Below are 10418 nucleotides of genomic sequence, written 5' to 3' on the forward strand. Positions count from 1 at the left end.
CCGCGCCCCGCCCCCCCCGGCCCGGCGGCAACCGCGGCCGCGGCGGCGGCGTTCCGGGAGCGGTGCGTTCCGGGCCCCCCATCCGGGGGGTGATAATAAAGGGGGGACAGCAATGGATGTGGGGTCCCTGTCCCGCCCCGGGCTGTGCTGTGGGGTGCTGGGGTCCGGCCTGGCCGTGGTGTGGGGCCCGGACCCTGCCTGCCGTGGGGCTGGGTGCTGTCCTGCTGCGGGGCCAGGCCCCCCGGGTGGGCCGGGGCCGGGGCCGGGGCCGGGGCCGGGGCCGGGGCCTGGCCCCCCGCGGAGTGGTGTGGGGCTGGGGCCTGGCCCTGCCGTGCTGGGTGGTGTGGGGCCTGGCCCCCTTTACGGGGTGGGAAGGGGGCTCGGGTTTCCCGTGTAACGGGGTCCCTTTGGGAGCTGAGGCTGGGGGGACATCACGCGGAGGCTGTGACATTTGCGAGGGAACCGCAGCTCTTTCTGTCTCTGAAATAGAGTTGTAGGTGAAAAACAAGGTTGTGGAATGAGTCCCGGAGGTGTAGAAGTGGCAGGAACCTGGAAAAGTCGTTTGTGTCCCGTCTCTTGCTGTAGGGCAAGGAGCTGGCTTAGACCCGATATCAAACCTGTTCTTTAAAGCTCCTGGAATAAAGGCGAGAAAAAGGGAAAATAGAAAGGAAAGAAGTGTGGGAAGAGCCTGCGGGATTTCCTCGCTGGGCTGCCGTTCCCTGCGCAGTGTTTGTGCTTCCTTGAACCTTGCGTGGAAGGAGCAGCCCTTGAGGAGGGTCTTAATTTGTGTTTTTATTATATGCGGCAGGAGTAGTGGAATGGCCAAGCCTGTAGGCGTCAGCCAGAAGTTCCCAAGACGATGGTTACTTCCTTGTCTTGGTATTCACCCTCGCTTTTAATGAATACACAGAGCCACTTCGTTTCTCCCACAGCCTGAAACTTTCCATCTAAGCTGTTATTTCTTTCCGTGCACGAGAAATCTTGTGCACACCTCGTGCAATTTTGCTGATACTGGTGCATTAGCCCAGGCAGGCCGGGCCCTTCACTATTGCTCTTCAAACGCCCCTCTGTGATTTTTTTTTTTTTCTTCCAACTAAAACCCGTGATTATCAAGTATTGTCGTCTGATGCTTTCCTCCTGTCCATCTCTTCAGAGGAGAGAGCCCCCTGTCCCTCTGTACGTCGGGATCCCCCCCCAGCCACACACGTCAACTTTGGGGTCTGGCAGTTTTATTTGTAGAGGTGACATCATGGCTTTTTTCCATGGCAACTCATCGCAGCGCCCAGGAGGATGCTGAGCACAGGAGCGGAACACAAGGAGATGTTCAATGGGAACGGAGCAGGCAGCTGAAAGCAAGTCTGAGACATTAATTAGTTAATTAGGGTAAAAATAAGAAGGAACATGGGAAAGACAGGAGTCCCAGAGGCCAGTGGGCAATTTAGCTGCAGAGGGAGAGATGCTCGTGCTTCCCAGTGTAATGTTTTCTTGCAGAGACACACACCTGCACTGAAGAGATGTAGTTGGGATTAGCCCCATTTTAGAGATGGGAAAATTGAGGCATAGGAAATGAGGAGAACTGCCCGTGGTTAGGCAGCATTAGCTGGAGCAGATCTATCCAAGCCCTCCTTTCTAATCCTCTACCCTAGCTGCAATAATTTCTGGGGATTTTCAAGGCTCTGGGGACTGTCAGTGAGGCACGGTCCTGCTGGTGGTTGCGAGTGTTTCTCTGTTGTGTCTTCTGTACATGAAGAAAGACTTTTCTCCATCAGACTCTGGGGCAGGAGTGGGTTCCTAGCGTGTGTGCTCAGCCACCCGTACAGGGTCCTTGATTTTGCTAGGGACTCTGCTGTCAAATAATTAGATATTTCTTATTTTAAACATGAAATAAATATTCAGATTAATTTAACATTAAATAAATGCTTAATTCCCCTCATCAGCAGACTTTGGCTGTGCTAGAACTAGAGGTCTCGGGAAGGCAGATGTCGCACTGTGGAATTTCATTGGAATTAACTGTGGTCCTTACCCCCCAAACAGGTCGGAGGCTCCTTGTCCATGCGCATACCTGCTCAGAGGAGGAGGCAGTCCCTGCTTAGCCCTGCGTTATCCCTTTTTATCATCACCATCTACCAACAGAGTGATTTTTTTTTTTTCCAGAGCATTCCAGGATGAGGAAAACTGCATTTACATACAGAGCAGCGCATGGAGATAATGAGAAGTGCTCGTTGCTCTTCATCTAACAGGAGATTTGGTTGGTTTTTTTCTGTTCTTTTTTTTTTTTATCATGCCCAAACCTCCCAGCCCATTGACGCAGGCTGTGTTCGGAGTGTGCAAACATGAGAGCGCTGTGCTTGCATACTCGTGTAATGAAGCATGAGTGAGCTGAATAATGAGCGGGCCAGAAGCTGGCAAAGCCTGCCCTGTGCTTGGCCACTGGATGCCCTTGAGCTGGTCCCATAACTCACCTGGACTGGTCCCAGGCATGAAACAGGACTGGAAATACTCCTCTGTGGTGCCTTGATGTTTAGACGTGCTGCCTACCACTGCCTATTATCTGACCCTGGGCGAGATGGGACTTCTCGTGAGCTCAAATTCTATTTTTAGCTTGTCCTCCCCCAAATTTTGTCTCATTTACGCCCCTGCTGCAGCCCATCTGATTTCTCAGCTGCCGCTCCCTGGGAGGAGGTGGCCCTTATCAACAGTGGGGTTTCCTAGGCATGGCCAACCTGGAGAAGATGAGGAGGAGCAAACGCCAGTCGAACACCCCTGTGAGCTACTTTGGCACGTGGCAGTACTTTTGAACATCATGTTGATGCTCTTGGCGATGCAGCGTCACCTTCGGTGCTAAATATTAGTTCCCCCTAAACCAACTCTGTTTCTCTTCTCCCAAGGTTTCACATCTGCCTCAGCCTCCATGTCGGATCCTGCTCTGTTTTATAAATAAATATGCCGCAGCTACCAGATTTGTTGGTATGAATCCCAGGATTTCTCCTGACATATGTTATTTTCTTCATAGGAGCCAAAAGCCATAGTAAGCAAACATTTTAACAGGCGCTGGAAACATGGGACGTGCGCTTCTTGGTGGCTGACTTATTTGTCTAGCAAGAACCATAAATTCTCAGGCTTCAGGGCTTAAGTCAGCTTCTGGAAGTTGGACTTGGGGAAAAAAGCTCTTGACGAGGTGTTTGCTTGCCGAGTTTCTTGCCATTTCCCCATAAGCACGTCCTTCTCAGTGAAGACGAGATGGTTCTTTAGGGACACTATTCATCTGGTCACTCTGGTCCCTCTACGACGTGGATGTGTGCTCAGAGACAAGGGGGAGAAAGAAAATGCTCTGGGTTCACCTGAATGCAGAGGGAAAGGGAGACGTGGGGGTTATAGGGAAGAGATGTTTTAGCACAGAGCCCAGGGGGTGAGTTTAGGGCTCGGTCTGCCAGCGGTGGTGGATTTATTGCCAGGGACAAGGCTGTGGTGGGATGCTCAAACCAGACAGATTTGCGGGCGGATCCGCGTCTCCGCGTAGGATGAGGCGGGGGGAAAAAACCTCTGTCCTCCTGCAGATCACTGCTGCGTCGGAGAGCCTTTCCTCTCGAGGGAGGCGGTGATATTTTCAACGCTATCGAGCTACCTGTCAGCAGCAGTGCTATTATCACCGAATTTAGGTAGCAGCGAGGAGGAGCTTTACCCATCTGCGGGCTCTGACCCAGGCTTGGTGTCCAGCTCTGCTCTGGGGCAGTGGCCGAGTCGGTGCCCTTCCTGCTGCCTCAGTTTCCCCTTTCACCTACAATTTGTTTTTCCTGCGTTTAAGTGTAAGCTGCTTGGGGCAGGGACTCTATCCTGCACAAGCACATCCCTCTGTTACAGCATCGCTCCCCTTTGCCCGTGGGGAGGGTCCTGTATGCCCCACGGCCGGGGGGCTGCTTGGTGAGGGGCTTTGGGATGTGCCTGGGGAGGAAAGGGTGGATGAGCAGAGAAGACAACAGCAAGGAGGGAAAAGGGGAGATCTGGCCTAGGGCTGCAGAAGACCCGATTTTGGGGGGCTTTAGGATGCTTTCCTTTTTTTTAGAAGACCAAGGGGAGGACAGAAGTGAAAGGCGATGGGAGAAAGGGGGGGTTCTTCCCCTCCCAGCAGCTGCTGCGGAAGATCTCACCCTGGGGAGGCAAGTTGCGGTGATCGGGAAGACAAGTTCGGACACCGGCTTGCATCCCCCTTTCTCTGCCAACTTGCCCATCTCAAGGGCATCTCCTCTGCCCGGGTGGGCTTCGCCCCTTCCCCTGCAGCCCCCGGGAGCAGGAGGGGAGCGAGGGGAGGAGGTGCGGAGAAGCCGGCGGTGTGTGTACAGGGCGATTGTCATGGTTACCTGACTGACAAAACAAATGGCTCCACTTAATGATGGTCACCCAAACAGCTCAGGAAAGTGTGCGCTCATCAGCTGGCTGCCAGTGGGAAGCCGGGTGGAAGCCGGGTGCTTGCTCCGGGAAGCGAGAAACCCTCCCCGGCTCCCGGGCAGAGCTTCGCCACAGGGGCACATGTTGCTGCAGCCGGTTAGGTAAGCCCCCTTCCCCATCCCAGACCCCCATGGACCACCCCGCAGCGCTCCAGCCCCAGCATCGCTGCCCGATGGAGAGGGCCCCGGGGAGGGTCCGGGGGGGGTGAATGCCACAGGTTGCTGAGGTGGCTGTTGTGCAGCGCTCCCCCACCCCAAGCCCTGACGCTTGCTCTCTCTCCCTCTCTCCCTCCCTTTTTCTCTCTCTCCTTATCTCCGTCTCTCCGTCTCTTTCAGAGACAAAAGCAGTCTGAAGCTGTGCCTGCCGCCTTCGGGATTTCTCCTGCCCTTCCTGCCCCCCAAGCCCAGCTGCGGGCAGTTGCAGGGGCTGGCAGGAGTGGGTGAAGTTGCTCCAACCCCCCCATCCCCTTCCTCCTCTTCCTCCTCCTCTCTCTTCTTCCAGGAAAGGTAAGAAAAGCAGTGGCTACTCTCCAGTTGCTCCTGTACCTTTTTAGCAGGCTGGGCTGTGTGTGCTCTGCAGGGGTGTGCGTGTGTGTGTCTGCGGGCTGTTACTCCCCAAGGCTGTGCACAATCTCAGCACAAAGCTGCTCTGTGAAGAGATCCCTGTCATAATATTTCTGCAGGCACAAACCCACACTTTGCAAGCTGCTGCTTCCCTGCCTTGCCTTTTCCCAGCTGGATGGTGAGCCCCTGAGCATCCCCCCACCCCCCCAAAATCGTACAGACATTAATAGTGGCTGTCTTCATCTCCCTGCAGGGAAAGGAAAGGAGGCTGGGTGGGGGGGACGATGCTGGGGGCGACGGGCTTTTGCTCTCCTGGGCAGCCAGGTGGGATATCCCAGCTGTGGACACACTGGTTTGGGGGAAAGGAGGACTGACCTTGGCAGGGTGAGGGGGATTCTGATCCCCCGGTAAAGGTCAAAGCACCAAGGACCTGGCTTGCATTCGCCACGCTTGACTGGGGCAGGACAGGGGTGGATGGAGAAGGGCTGTGCTGCTCCGCGGGGCCCGGCGTGTCTCCTTGGCTCTGGATGCATCCCATGCAGGGGCTGGACGCCTGGCAGTTTTAGCCCAGCCTAAGGGTGTCTGGGCTAAAACCTCCCTCTCTGGCTCAGCCCAGAGATGATCTACGCACCGGCGCATCTGCCAGCCTGGCGAGGGAGGGGTTAACTAAACCCGTATCAGAAATGCTGTCTGCACAGGGACGTGATTGACGGCTCTAGAAACAGGGCTTGGGACATGAATCATGGTCCTTGAGACCCAGCTCTGGGGCAACGTCAACAGCCCAAGAGACCTGCCAGGGGTATGATGGACAGTCCCCGAAATCTGGCTCTGCTGGGGCTGTCAATCGCGTCTCAACCTGGTGCTGCATCACCCCGGGAAGGGGCAACCCGGTTGCATTTGCTGGGTGCCCCTTTCGGCAGGGTGCTGGCAGGAGCAGCGTGCTCCCCCTGCGTCCCCGCAGTCTCCATCCCCGAGACCTCAGGGTGCCCCTGGGGGCTGCACTGTCCGGCTCCCAAAAGGATGCATGCTTCTGGCCAGAAATTTTGTCACCGCTTTGGTGGCGGGGTACCACGCTGTGACCCCGCAGCGGACCTGCAGCAGCTCTGGGGTGAAACGCAGCGGCTGTTTTGCTGGTTTTCCCAGCAGGCGGGATACCCCGCGCTTGGGTTTTGAGGCGAGGGGAGGCTGGAGGTGAGAGAAGGGCTATGGGAGCTTTTCATGGAGGTTCCCACAGGTCTGCCATGGCGGGTCCGCGTCTCTTCCAGGAGGTGCTGCTGTCAACCAGCAGAGCCTCCGCTCCCTGCCCTGTGCAGGGGGTCGGGCAGGAGAGTGCTGCGTGTGCCGTTCAGTACACTGTTTGCTCCTCCTGCTTCCTCGAAATGTTTCAGGGGGTTGATCCCAATCCCCTGGCCAGGTTTGAGCCTTGTGCTTTGGGGGAGAGCGGCCGGAGGGGTCCTGCATGTCTGATGCATGCAGCTGATGTGGGTCAGGAAGTTGGGGGGCCCCCGGCAGCGTGGTCACGGCTGTTCCCTGAGCCGTGCTGCCCCTGCGAAGCCAGGGGAAATACCGAAGCGTGGCCCTGCTTGAGAGCCCCGAAAGTTTGGGAAGCGCAGGACTTCTCCTGCCTTGGTTTTGCAAACAGATGGGAGTTTGCTTCCCCGTGGTGGTGGCCCTGCAGCCTCCAGAGATGCTAACGAAGGGTTGTGGTGCAACAGGCCCCTCGCCACCAGCCGGGGTGGTCCGCCCAGGGCTGTACATCTGTACATCTCCACAGGGCACGCCGGCTGTAATCATCCTGACAAGCCACTGGATGTCAGTGTTGATTGATACAGATGAAGCGGAAGGAATATTTCACCCAGCCGCAGAAAAAGAGTCATCTTCCGAGCAGAGTGGATATGACCCAGGTCTGGCTTGGACCTGGAGGTGAGATTTCCAAAGGAACCCGTTTGGGGTTGGCAAGAGGTGGCAGCAGGGTGGTGCAGCAATTCAGCAGCCCAAAAATGCCTTCAGCGCAACGTGTGGTACCACGGCTGGGCTTCAGACGGCTGCCTTCATGTCTTGGGGGGCAAAAGCAGCTGGGCTGCCCCTGGACATCTGCCTTTCCGACACCAGGGCCAGGTGGGGATGTGCCGCAGGCACATGCGGTTTTATCCCAGCTGCCAGGTGCTGGTTTGGGTCTTACTGGCCTGTTGTCAGCTGTGGGTGCCAGGGACCCTGTGATGGTGGCACTGCTGGGACCCCAACCTGGTTTTGGGAGCTGCGCAGAAGCCAGGCTGCGTGCTCATGTCTACAGCATTCACGGTTTGCTCTGTTCTTCTATTCAAGGCATGAAAATACACCTTAGAAGAGCATTGTTCTGCCTCTGTCTTTACTACACATGCTCAAAACCCATATTTTTTGGGGGCATATCAGTGCTTAGAGATGCAGACGGGCACGCAGGCAGCTCTGAGCAGCTCTCCAGGCATTGCACCCCCTTTTCAGGCACATAAACACCCTTTCCAACGCAGTCCTTTAAAATCCAGCCCCAAGCTGTGTGTTGGGGCAGGCGCCTGCAGCCAGGTGGAGCGGCTGGTGCAAGCTCCGGGCGAGCCTGCACGTCGCAGTGCCGTCTGCGCTCCGAAGCAAAGCCCTGCGCGCTCTGCACGTCACGGGGACCGTCTGCAGACGTCGGTGCAGCATCAGTGCCATCCCCGTAGATCGTGTACGGAAATTGTCCAGGGGTATAACCTGGAGTGGGGTGAGCACATTACCAGCGTCGCTGCCTCCTCCGTGGCTGTGAAGAGGAGCAGATTGTCAAGGAAAGAGAGTTTACAAAGCAAAGAAAAAAAAAAGAAAAATATGGTAGCATCCTGGTGTGTCAGGTCCTGAGCGTGGCTGGCCAAGGGATGATTTCTGCTCCCCGGCCGATGGGATTACGGGTGTGGGGATTTTTGGTGACGCAGCAAGCTGGCTGAAGGTATTTGCTAATGGTTTCCCCTTCTCCTCCCGGGATGCCAGACGCAGCGTGAGGCCGTGGGTCGGGAGGCATCTGGCCAGGTCCGTGGGACGGCCCCACGCCTGCTGCGCGCAGGAGGCAGGGCACGTTTGGTGGCAGTGAGCGGACACAGGGTGGATGCAGGGATGCCCTGTGCAGCAGCGATGCTGGTGGTAATTTTTGGGATGTGGGGTCCTGCCAGCTCCCGTCCTGAGGGTCCAGCCCCGCGACTGGAGACCGAGTGCAGGTCCCAGAGCAGCAAAGGCAGGACGGGGAGCAGCTGGCGGGAGGCTTGGTGGTGAGCTCCGGGGGGGCACAGGAGAGAGATGCCAGCTCTCCCACTGCCCTCTCCCACGCCAGCCTCCCTGCTCTCCCCTTTCCACGCTGCAGTCACTTGATGGCGTTGGCGACACAATCAGAGCGGAGCAGCCCCTGGGCTGTGCTGGCAGCAGCCCGCTGCCTCCCAGCCCTGTCCCAAGGGCCTTCCTGAGGGAAGCAGCCGGGAAGAGCCCTCCGAGCCTTCCCTGTCCTTGTGGGGCAGTTTTTGCAGCTGGCGTAGCAGGCAGGGCTGGTGCAGGGCTCCTCTGAGTCATGCTGGAGCTGCAGGAGAGGTGCAACTCTCCTGGTGTGCTTTATACAGGACATGGCACGGGGCTCTGCGTCCTGCTAAGGGTCCCGTGGTGCTTGTGCTGGCCTAGGTGATGCAGAAATCCCCGCTGGCAGAGCAGCTCCCATGGGAGGCACATCCTAAGCCTCTGTGTAGGAGAGGCGAGGGGCTTGGATCTCAACCGTGGCTCTGCCATAATCACCGTAGCCAAGAGAGCTGCCAGGCTGAAGTCATGCTCCTGGAGCCTAAATTCACTTCTCTGGCAACCCCATAATGAATTCCCGTTGCACCTAGCTGGTAGAGAGCACCTTCCCCTTGTTATTTCTTGCTTGCTTTCTTCCCTAAGGCAAAATAATCCCCCCTCCCTCTTCCCCCACCTGGCATTTAATCACTTCCCGATATCTTGATGGCCTCTGCCACATCTCAGCAGCGAGGTGACCTTCATTATCTGTCCCTGTAGCAAGTGAATTCTTGCCAGCTTCTGACTTTACAAGCCCTGTTAGCATGGCTTGGAGCATCCCGCTGTGTGACAGCCTCCCCCGGGCTCATGGAGGACTCCCGTGCTGGAGCAGCTGAGCTGGACACGCTCCTGCACCTCCTGACCGTGCGGGGCTGCATCCCCTTGGATGCATCCGCCTACCCCCGTGGGCAACTCCTGGCATGAGCAGCCTTTGCGGTGGAAGGAGAGGAGGATTAAATTGTGAACAGCCGAGGTTGTTGGCTGGGAATCAGGAGTGTGCCTTGAGATACAGCCCTCATTACTGCCCTCCATCTTCTCCTCCGCTGTTGTTTTATTTGCTCGAGTGCCCTGGCTGCTCTCCCCCATCCCGGCCAGCCCTGCTTGCTCTCCCTTGCTCTCCCCTGCTCTCCCTTGCTTTCCCTTTTTCCTCCCTTAGTGCCGTTTTCCTGCCCGAACGCTTGGCGAGCTCGTGGCCTTGATGTCTGCCGTTTGTGTCTTCCATGGCATTTGCATATAAAGGTGGTTTTAATAACGTAGGACTGCTAGGAAATGAGAAACTGATGTATTTCACTGCTGCTGGCCCCTCCTGGGCCTTGTAAATCATTGCATAAAGCATTGCAGAGCCAGCCAGGGAGAACTGCTGCCTAGCAACTTCTCCCGATGCCCCAGGGGAGCTAGATGTGGCCCGAGAGCTACCTGAAAGGTCTCCTTTGAAACCCTCCGTCTTGGGGGAGATGAGCTGGAACAGAAGAAAACCTGCTTGGAGAAAAGAGTTGAAATGCAATTGGCAGAAGTAGCCACTTTGCATCTGAATGTCTCCGCTAAGCAAAGCAGAGGGATGAGTCAGCCTTTGCAGAAGGGATCCGGAGATGCGGGGCAGCAGAGCCATGCCACCGCCCCGAAATGCAGCGAGGACGGGCAGGGGCGCGGGAGGGCAGGGAGGATGCCTGGCTCTGCCTGCCTGCTCTTCCTTCCCGCAGGCTAAAGGAAAACTCTCAAGGTCATAGTCTTATCCTGGAGAAACTTGTCAGTTTGGAGGATAATGAGAAGCAGGAGAGACAAAAAAAGATGTTAACCCGTTCCGCCCAGGCTCGAGCAGTAGGTGGGTGCGGGAGCTGGTGAGATGTGTGATCCACCGCTGCAATGTCGACCTCTCTCCGGCCAGGCAGGTTTAATCTGAACCTCCTCCCCTGCGCTGGGGGCAATTTGGGGCAAGTGTTTGCCTTGCATCTTCCCAGCAGGGTCTTGTCTCCATCCCCATCTCCACCAGTGGAGCCGTCCTGTCCCGGGTCAGTCGCCTTTCTGTCCTCAGGGCTGCAGAAGCCAAAATGAGGTGGCGGGGGCACGCCAGTGTTTTGGGCACCCGGG

The sequence above is a fragment of the Calonectris borealis genome, chromosome 23 (genome assembly GCF_964195595.1).
Source record: "Calonectris borealis chromosome 23, bCalBor7.hap1.2, whole genome shotgun sequence".
Lineage (NCBI taxonomy): Eukaryota > Metazoa > Chordata > Aves > Procellariiformes > Procellariidae > Calonectris > Calonectris borealis.